At 50.5% G+C, this 9,613-nt stretch overlaps 1 long non-coding RNA gene across 1 annotated transcript; it reads right to left on the minus strand.

Moving 5' to 3' along the window:
- Positions 1–694: 694 nt before the first annotated feature.
- Positions 695–4,488, minus strand: LOC135967761 (uncharacterized). Its single transcript, XR_010581986.1, has 2 exons — positions 3,001–4,488; positions 695–2,521 (listed from the first exon to the last, which is right to left on the minus strand). It is a non-coding gene; the product is annotated as an uncharacterized lncRNA (long non-coding RNA).
- Positions 4,489–9,613: the final 5,125 nt, after the last annotated feature.

Below are 9,613 nucleotides of genomic sequence, written 5' to 3' on the forward strand. Positions count from 1 at the left end.
TGTCTCTGAGAAGGGGACAATGCAAAGCCACAGGCGGAACATCACAGCCAGGACAGCAGGGATGTGCTAAGAGGGCACGAGGCTCTGGGAGCAGGAGAAATGGCTCAGGCAGGAGCTGCAACTCTCTGGCACCATGCTAAGGAGTTAGGACTGTATTTTCTTCCCATCACAGGCACGTGGGGACATCCTCCTATGAGCAAAGCCAGGAGATTTACAGTCTGTGGCTTGGGTGAGGCAGGCTGCAGGTCAGGGGCAACCCCTGCCAAGGAGCGGTAACGCCCACATCCCCTCCACTCCCTCCGCCCACACCTGCCCCTTGCTGTGTAGACACGCCCTCATGCTGGCCGTGACAATGAGACTGAGAAGTGAGTCCCTGGGAGTCAGCAAAGGTTTCTCAGGAAAATATGAAAATGATTTGATTTTAGAAAGATCAGACAGCTAACAAGAGAGTGTCTGGGAGAAGGGAAGGGAGTCAGTGTTTCTCAGCTAGGATGGCACCAAACTCCCAGGCACTTGAAAGGTGTTGGGCATTTTTCCTTCTTGCTATGACCGGGGAGGGCACTCCCGAATCAAGTGGTCATGAGAAAGGCATCCTGCGATGCGCACGACAGTCCCCCAGCAGCAAAGAGCAGCCCACTCAGTCCAGGGGCATCTCCCCTGGCCCCACAGTTGGTAAATGAAAGACAGACTCTGATTCCAAACCCGATGTTCGTTCATTCTTTTTTCAACAACGATTCAGCAAGTGTCTGTTGCCATCAGTAGAGTTCAGGGTATCAGAGAGGAAGCAGGGGATGGGAGACACCCACTCTTGCTGTCATAGAATTCACAGCCTATTGCAACCATAACCACAGGAGAAAGGATCATTTTCCAAGCATTTACAAGGCACCAGGCCCCTGGCTCCTGGAAAAGTCACCAGTCTTCCAGGAGTCCCTGTTACTCTCCTCATGACCCAAATGTCACAGCTCCCCCATTGAACACCCCTGAAAGAACACTTAGAAACAGCCCAGGGGAATGATACAGGGAGGGTTGCTGGACTTCCCATTCAGCCAGGAAGAGGAGTGGGAGGCAGGTTAACTGACAAAGGAAGGCAAAGCTTCTAAGCTGTGTGCCCAGCCGGCTGAGTGTTTAGGGATACGATAGAGGACAGCAGCTGAGAGGTACCTGAAATGGGGTTAGAGGGAGACAGTCTTGATGTGCAGTTGTCACAGGAAACCGTGAAGGAGCTGGTGTGAGCACTGCTGAGCCGGGCCAGGTCTCTGTAGAGGCAGAAATGAGAGATGAACAAACAGAACCGACCACTCCTTTTGGGGCCCCCCTGCAACGTGGTCACTGCAGCTCGGGCGGCACTGGACAGGTGGGCACCACAGAGCAAGGGGGCTGGCAGAGAAGGGTGGGACTCCCTTGCAATTCTGACATCTCCCTTCAGCAGTCCATCCAGAGAGACGTTTTTATGTAAGCAGTAGCCAGAGAGGGATTGGAGATGCTAATTCCATTTCATTAGATCCCAGCAGCTTTCGATTACAGCAGGCCAGAGGGAGGAAACAGAGCTGATGTGTTTTTAAAAGCCGCAGTTTTGCGCTGTTTTTAATTTAATGCTGCTGGTAAAAAGATGCCGCCTTGGAGTCGCTAATGATTCGCGTGAATTATTTTGGTTGATTTACACACCCCTTCGACTTTAAATAACAAGGGAGGAAGGAGAGCTGGGTCCCCCCTGGAGCTGCGAGCCTGCAGCTGGAAGAGGATGCTGCCTACTTGAGGGTTTCTTTTTTCTTTTTTTTTCAATTGTTTCCTCCATGTGGGGCTGGGCCCTGAGCATTTATAAACAGGACACAAACTTGGGACACCAGACACCGTCGCCCTTGGACCACTCCCCTCCAAGCCATGTCTTGCCTACCAACCTTTGCCAGAAAAAGCCAGTGGTTAGTGTATTAGAGTCAGTAAAATGTGTCAGGCTTAGGACGAAGCTCTTAGATGCACAAACGCTGATGCTCACATTCATGCTGAGAATTAGTGTGACTTTCCCTGTGTCCCTGAGGAAGAAAACAAAGCTCTGAGAGGTGAAGGAGCTTGCTCAAGGTTGCCTCGCTAGGAAGTGGCAGAAACAGCATCCAGACTCATGCACAGCAGGGCCCTTCGGGTTTGGTTCAGTATTGCACCTGCAGGCCTGCAGGAAATGAAAAAGCAAGGGACCCAGATTTGTCTGAATCCGGAGTCAGAACCCTTCTCATTTTTCCAGAGGTCCAGTGCTCTCCAAAGGGACTGGGCTGACCAGAAAGGCCAAGACCAAAGGCTGAAGGGAGTGGAACCCTCCCTTCCAGACCCCCAGCATCCGATAGGCATCTGAGCAGCAGTTTCACCCAGGGCCCCCAAGCAGGGGCTTGATCACGTGCCTGTCTACCAGGAAAACAGTTTGAGGGTTGGAACAAGTGTCCAAAAGGAGCCTTCATTTATCTTGATTCCCAGCTCATCTCCATCAGGGGAAACCTCTCTTGTCTGCCGGTGCTCCTCTCCTTCTTCTTCCCTTCAAAATAAAATTAGAGGCAGCTGGTAAGAGCATTAAGTCCTCTCCAAATTTCCCCTTCTCATCCGTCATGTCCAGGCCCGAACTTTGAGGCTGCACTGGGGAGTGAGGGTCTGTCTGCTGGGAGCAGCAAAAGGCAGACAGGGGGCTGGCGGGGAGGGAGGAACCCAGCTCAGGCAACTAGGGAGAGGCCTGGCCTCGCCATCACCAGGCGGTCAGAGCAGCTGCATCTGTGATTCAGGCCAGCGGGAGGCTTTGAGGCCGGCTGAGCCAAGGCAATCAGGAAAACCACCAGAATCAGGAGGAGAGAAATAGAGGCCCCCGGAAGCCTTGTGGCTTTCCCATCAGGGAGGAGCAATCAGTGTATATGCAAAGCGCTGCAGATTGACATCACAGGCGTTTCATCTGGGGTCTCAAGCCGGGAGAAACAGGTTACAAAGGTGGAAGTCCCAGGTTCAAATCCCAGCTCTGCTACTTACTAGTTCTGCGGTCTCAGGCAAGTTATTGGGCTCCCTTCAACCTCCATTTGCTGATGAAAAACGAACCCAGCAGGAAGCAGATGGCACCCGCCAATAGGCTAAGCAGAAGGCCTTAGCCAAGGGACCAGGAGCAGTGACATAACCTGCAGATCTGGAGCAAAGTGAAATGTGGGCCCCATGGTTAAAAAGTGTTAAGAATTTCCAGATGATGCCAGCAGAGCATCAGACCAGGCATGGGCCCTTCTAAGCGCTGGGCCCAAGATGATGTCATGGGTCACAGGTCCACAAAGCTGGCCCTGGAAGGGGCTTTTTACCAAGATGTGGGCGGGGTTTAGGAAAACCACTCCTTGTGTGACAAGTGAGTGACCTGGAGAAAGCGTATCTGTCCCTTCGCTGTAGAAGGCCTCAGAATGGGAACAGAGCTTTGACAGGGGTCGGAGGACTGGGGAAATTCCCACTCTCTCTCTGTGACCTGAATCGAGAGGCTAGTGATGCGGTCCACGGAGCTCTGCCTCGCAGCGCGGAGCAGCGGGGACGGGCCGAGGATGGCTGTGGCGATGAGCAGCTCTCTGCCTCGCTGGGAGGCCCTCATGAATGTTTGTGCATGAAGGCGTCTAGCACAAGAAGGCCCTTATGAGAGCTCTTCGGCTTCTTCCTGGGGCACTGATGACATCCCCCACTCTGTTCTTGTTCCTCTGCTCTATCTTGCTTCCTCTCTTGAGGATGGACCCACTGGGAGATGTCTTTACACTCCCTGTGGCATCTCCCAGCTGAGAACACATCCAGTGCCTAGGTAATGGAAGTCACTGAATGAATCTGGTTGTGAGTGGGAGCCACTGGCTCAAGCTCTTTCACAGTGAATCTGGTGCTGCCCTGGAATCTGCATTCCCTGGTGAACAAGGACAAGGAGGGAGACACCGAGCAGGCCAGTGCCCACCAAGCTCTGGGTCTCATCTGTCAGGTGGAAACCGAGCCCCGCAGGACACAGCAGCCACACCCCGAGAGGTAAAGAAAGGGACTAGGATCGAAGTGGGAGAACTAAAGGCAGAGCTGAAGGGGCTCCAGGTGGAGGGTGAGGCTAGTAAAAATTGGGGTGTTCCGGAAGCCAGATGTGGTCTGACTCCCTCCTGTAACCCCTCAGGGGGAGCCCCTGTGAGGGGCACAAACACTCAGCTCTGGAAAGCATGCGGTCACATCGCCAACATGTTAGCAGAGTGCCATCTGCCTGGGAACAGCCTCCTCTGTGCAGAAAGCTTGCCATGCCTCCTGGTGATGCCAGCTGCAGGCTATGTGCTGGGGCAGCTGGCACCACCCTTGGACCTGCTCTCCCCTTCCAAGCAAGACAGAGACCCTGCTAAGGTGAAAGTATGAAACCAAGCACAGGGCTCCCAGATCAGAGGTGTGGCTCAGTAATGCTCTAAAATTGGGTCCAACTTTGGAAGACCCAGCGTCCTCTCTGCTGGTCAGGCAAGGTGTGAGCCCACCAGGGGCTCAGCTCCCCAGATGCCCTCATGCAGTGCTGAGCCCTGAGCTGGGGGGCACTTTACTTCTCCACATATCCAAGCTCTGCCTCTCCATAATCATGGTTTGGGTCCTTAAGAAGCAGTTCCTGAGTGGATTTGAGCACAAATCGTTTATTTGAGAGGTACTGGCTATGGGGGGAGCCCCAGCAGGAGAGCAGGCAAATGACCCAGAGAAGGAAGGCGGCCAGGGAAGGGCTATTCTAAGCCCACTGCCAAAGCAGGTACTAGGGCTGCATCCTGTGGGGAAACTGAGAAACAACACAAAACACAGGATCTGGAACCATCCACTCCCAAACCTACGTAAGGGGTAAGCTGAGATGTTTATATGTCAACTCATGATGATCTTCAGCTGAGGGCTGCTTCTGGGGGATGTTCATTCTAGGCTTTTCTGGGGTCTCCCAGTGCAGGGGTTGGGGGTCCCGAGGCTCTGAGAGACCAAAGCTGGCAGTTGAAAGTTAGCCCAACCGTGTAAAAAGGGATACAGTCATAACACTTATGGTGTCTGCTTCACCCTCTGAGCTCCAACATGTGTTCATAGCACCCCAAAAGCATTTATTAAGCACTCCCAGTTTGTACCAAGTTTAGAAGAAGATACAAAGAAGACTCGGTTATCTCTGAACCTAATGGTCAGATAGGCACAAGGCAAAGCCATTGCCGTGCAACCTCACAGCAAAGGCAAGCCAACATCAGAGCACAGAGGAGGGAGTGGGGAAGTAGAGAAAGCTTCCATGAAAAGAGAAACCTTTGCTCCTGATGGCTTTTAATATCACCTATACGTTAATAACTGTCAAATTTACATATCAGCCTGAACTGCTTCCCTGAATTTCAGACTTGTAGACCTGACTGCCTACTTCCTTCTGCTTGTATGTTTCATACGGATCTATATTTGTTATCTATTGCTAGCTAACAAATGATCCCAAAACTTAGCAGCTTAAAACAACTGGCATTTATGATCTCACATGGTTTCTGAGGGTCAAGTTTCCAGGAGAGGCTCAGCAGGGTGGTTCTGGTCTGGAGTCTCTCATGAGGCTGCAGTTGAGATGTTGACCAGGGCTGCAGTCATCTGAAGGCTGGACTGGGGCTGGAGGATCTGCTTCCAAGATGATGCATTCACATGGCTGCTGGCTGGAGACTTCAGGTTCTTCCCACACACCCTCTCCATAGGGCTACTCATCATATGACAGCTGGCTTTCCTCAGAGCAAATAACCCAAGAAAGAAAGGGAGACAGAGAATGAGACAGGCAGGGCGTACAGTCTTTTACAACCTAATCTAAACACTGGCATAACATCACTTCTGTCACATTTTATTGTTCACACTGACCAACCCTGGTACAGTGTGGGAGGGGATACCAAGAGGTGTGAATACCAAGAGGTAGGGCCTGGCCAGTCACAGTGGCTCACGCCTGTAATCCCAACACTTTGGGAAGCAGAGGTGGACAGATCACTTGAGCCCAGGAGTTTGAGACCAGCCTGGGCAACATGGTGAGACTGCATCTCTACAAAAAACATTTTTAAAAATTTATCTGGATATGATGGTGCATGCCTATAGTCCCAGCTACTCAGGAGGCTGAGGAGGATCACTTAAGCCCAACAGGTTAAGGTTACAGTGAGCCATGATCACACCACTGCACTGCAGCGTGAGTGATGGAGTGAGACTCTGTCTCAAAAAAACACAAAGGGTTATGGTCATTGGGGTCATCTTGAAGACTGGTGACCACAGGATCTTAAACTTAACACGCCCAAGATGGAACTCCCGAAGTTTCTTCCTTCGTGCACAAAGCCGGCTTCACTGTCTTCCTCATCTCAGTGAGAAATGGCAAATCCATCTTTTCAGTTGCTCAAGCCAAACCCTTGGAGACATCCTTAACTCTTTTCCTTCCATCCACATACATCCAATCCTTCAGCGAATCCTAGTAGCTCTCCCCTTAAAATATGTTGGAATTCTGACCGTTTTCCACCACCCCCATTGCTACCATCCTGATTTAAGGCACCTGGTTTATCGTCTCTCACCTGGATTATTGCAATGGCCTCCCAAGCGGTCTGCCTGCTTCCATGTTGGAGCCCCACGCAGTCATAGCGATCCTGTTAAAATGCATTACTCCTCTGCTTGAAACCTTGCCATGAGGGCAAAAAGTCCTCACAGGGCCCTTCAGCATCTGACCGCACCACCACCGTCCTAATCTCACATCCTATGACTGCCCATCCTAATCTCACATCCTATGACATCCTAATCTCACCCTCCATCTGGCCACCCTGGATATTCCTGGCACACTCCAAGCACACCCCTGCCTCTGGGCCTTTGCACTTGCTGTTCCCTCTGTCTAGAAAGCGGTTCCCCCAGGCATCCACTTGGCTGGCTCCTCATTGCCTTCAGGTCTTTATGCAGTGCCTCCTGCTTGGAAGGCCTTCCCCTGACCACCTATTTATAAACTTTCTATTTCCTTCCCTGCCTTTGTTTTTCTTCTTAGCATTTTTCGCCACCTCCAAATCATCTATTTTATTTATCTTTCTTACTTGTCTGTCTCCCCCACAGAACGTAAGCTCCGTGAGGATCCCTGTCTGTTTTTTCACTACTCTATTCATAGCATCTAGAATTGTGGCTGACTCATTCAGGATGCTAAAAAACATTTGTTGAATCACCAGAAGGAGGGAACATGAAGAAAGGTATTTCAGTTATCTACCACTTCAGACCTATCCACCTTAACTGGGATGCTTAAAACAACAATCACGTATTTGGCTCCTGAATCTGCAATTTGAGCAGAACCTGGGAAGACAGCTCATCTCTGCTCACATGACATAGACTGGGGCAGCTCAAAGTCAGAGGTGACCCAACCGTGGGGGCTGGAGTCATCTCAAAGCCATCATTGCTCTCTGGTGATTGTTACTAGCTGTCCCCTGTGACGTCAGCTGGGGTCATCAGCCAGAACCCTACTCTGGCCTCTTCATGTGCTGTTGGCTTCCTCACAATATGGCGAGTTCTAAGAGCACTGCCCCGAGAGGTAAGTAGGGCAAGCTTCCCATTTCTGAAGGCCTTGTCCCAGAAACAAATGCAGTGTCACTTCCACCATTTTCTACCGATGAAGGGGTCACAGAGCCTGGATTCCGGGGGAAGAGACATAGACTCCACCTTCCAATGGAGAAGCAACAAATAATTATAGGGCCATGTTTTCAAGACCACCACATAAAGTAAGAGAAAGAAAACCTTTCCCAGGCCCCTCCCTTGTGCCGAGCTCAGCATAGGATGTTTGCAATCATCAACACACAGGGAAGGACTTGCCCGCGTGCTGGATCATAGAAAGCGGCAAGCATCTGGTGTGCTTCTGTCCTGGCCCATGAACCCAGCGCTCACTAGGAACTCTAACTTCTTTCCTCCAAATCACACTGCCTTTCAGAGATCATCTAGCTTTCTCGTTGTAATATTCCAGGAGGATAACACACTATTCCCCAGAGAAGGTATTCAGTATCAGGCCAGAGTGTGCTGAGACATTCCCAGAGGGATAAGTTACAGACTAACCCAAATGACTTTTTTTGAAGGCAGTGCCGTATCTCCAGCCCAAAGAAAAAGCTAGATCAGGATTTCTTTTTATTTTTTTTTCCTCTTTTTTTTTTAGACAGAGTCTCACTCTGTCACCCAGGCTGGAGTGCAGTGGCATGATCTCAGCTCACTGCAACCTCCACCTCCTGGGTTCAAGCAATCCTCCAACCTCAGCCTCCCAAGTAGCTGGGATTACAGGCACCCACCACCATGTCCGGCTAACTTTTGTATTTTTAGTAGAGACGGGGTTTCACCATATTGGTCAGGCTGGTCTCAAACTCCTGACCTCAGGTGATCCACCCACATCGGCCTCCCAAAGTGCTGGGATTACAGGCATGAGCCACCATGCCCGGCAGGTCAGGATTTCTTCACTGGGGTTCTGTCGACATTCTGGGTCAAACCATTCTGTGTTTAGGGGCTGTCCTGTGTGCATTATAGGATGCTTAGTGGCACCCCCAGCCTCCACTCTCTAGATGTCAGTAGCAAGCCCCTCAATCTTTCTGCAGCTATGACAGCTAAAATGTCTCCAGACATCAGTAACCTTCACCTTGGGGGCAAAATAACCCCCAGATGAAAACTACTGGGTTAGAATGATGCTTAAAGTATTATTTGCAGTATTTTCTCAGTTCTGGATCTGTTTGAAGTCTTCTCCCCCGGCTCACTTGTAGCTCCTGATCCCTTTCATCTTCTAGACACCGTGAACCATGTACTTGACCATGTGGCCTACTTCACTGTGATGATTGGAAAACTTCGAATCAAAGTTGTTTCCGGGTATATTCCACAGGGACATGCCTCTTTAGTCTTATGTCGGCTCCATTTTACATCATTTCTTCTTTGACCAAACTCTTCATTTATGCCAGTCTTCTTATATGTTATGCATTCTTTTTATCTGTCCTAAATCTTTTCTAGAAGAAAGGAGAGTACAAAGAGCTAAATAAATAACTGCAGTCAGGGTAAATATTCATGGAGATGACGTCACAGAGAGGCAGACACCTGCCTGGAGGGAAATAGGACAAACGGAGCATGAGGGCTTGGCGAGAAGGCAAAACCAGGCAGATGGGAGCCAGATGATGTGTCTGGGCAGTGTGAGTCACCAGAGGGGTGATTAGAGAGGGGAAGATTAGAGAGAAGATGGACAGAGGCTGGGGTGTCAAAACCCTTCCCCCAGGAAAGGATCTTGTTTTGTTGTATTTTCTGTTCACAGGAAAGTCAGGGGAAGGGGTTGTTTGTTCACTCGTTATTTTTGTTTTAGAGACAAGAGTCTTGCTCTGTCTCCCAGGTTGGAGTTCAATGGCACGATCATGGCTTACTGTAGCCTCAACATCCCAGACTCAAGCAATCCTCCCACCTCAGCCTCCCGAGCACAGCTGGGACTACAGGCATTTGCCACCACATCTGGCTTTTTTTTTTTTTTTTTTTTTTTTTTTGTAGAGACTGGGTCTCACCATCCTCCTGCCTCAACCTCCCAAAGTGCTGGGATTACAAAGGTGTTTGCCACCATGCCGGGCCAGGAAGCTCTTTTAATCAATAGCGCTTGCCGACAATCAGACCCCAC

Source organism: Macaca fascicularis, chromosome 16, assembly GCF_037993035.2.
Source record: "Macaca fascicularis isolate 582-1 chromosome 16, T2T-MFA8v1.1".
Taxonomy (NCBI): Eukaryota; Metazoa; Chordata; class Mammalia; order Primates; family Cercopithecidae; genus Macaca; species Macaca fascicularis.